We start from the raw sequence: 816 nt of genomic DNA, 5'->3' as shown, positions 1-816 counted from the left end.
GCTGATCTAGATACCTGCGCACACGCAGCATCTGAAGAAGGCAGAAACACGACAGGGCGGAACAAGGACACAGAACAGCAAACATCAAACAAGGATCCGACAAGGACAGAAGCGGAAAACAGAGGGAGAAATAGGGACTCTAATCAGAGGGCAAAATAGGGGACAGGTGTGAAAGAGTAAATGAGGTAGTTAGGAGAATGAGGAACAGCTGGGAGCAGGAACGGAACGATAGAGAGAGAGAGCGAGAGAGGGAGAGAGGGAGGGGGAGAGAGAGGGATAGAAAGAGGGAAAGAACCTAATAAGACCAGCAGAGGGAAACGAATAGAAGGGGAAGCACAGGGACAAGACAAGATAATCAATGACAAAACATGACAGTACCCCCCCCCACTCACCGAGCGCCTCCTGGCGCACTCGAGGAGGAACCCTGGCGGCAACGGAGGAAATCATCAATCAACGAACGGTCCAGCACGTCCCGAGATGGAACCCAACTCCTCTCCTCAGGACCGTAACCCTCCCAATCCACTAAGTACTGGTGACCACGTCCCCGAGAACGCATGTCCATGATCTTCCGTACCTTGTAAATAGGTGCGCCCTCGACAAGGACGGGGGGGGGGGGGGGGAGACAAACAGGGGCGCGAAGAAAAGGCTTGACACAGGAGACATGGAAGACAGGGTGGACGCGACGAAGATGTCGCGGAAGAAGCAGTCGCACAGCGACAGGATTGACGACCTGAGAGACACGGAACGGACCAATGAACCGCGGAGTCAACTTGCGAGAAGCTGTCGTAAGGGGAAGGTTACGAGTGGAAAGCCACA

The sequence above is a fragment of the Oncorhynchus gorbuscha genome, linkage group LG21 (genome assembly GCF_021184085.1).
Source record: "Oncorhynchus gorbuscha isolate QuinsamMale2020 ecotype Even-year linkage group LG21, OgorEven_v1.0, whole genome shotgun sequence".
Classification (NCBI taxonomy): Eukaryota; Metazoa; Chordata; class Actinopteri; order Salmoniformes; family Salmonidae; genus Oncorhynchus; species Oncorhynchus gorbuscha.
Note: the sequence above shows the minus strand (reverse complement) of the source record.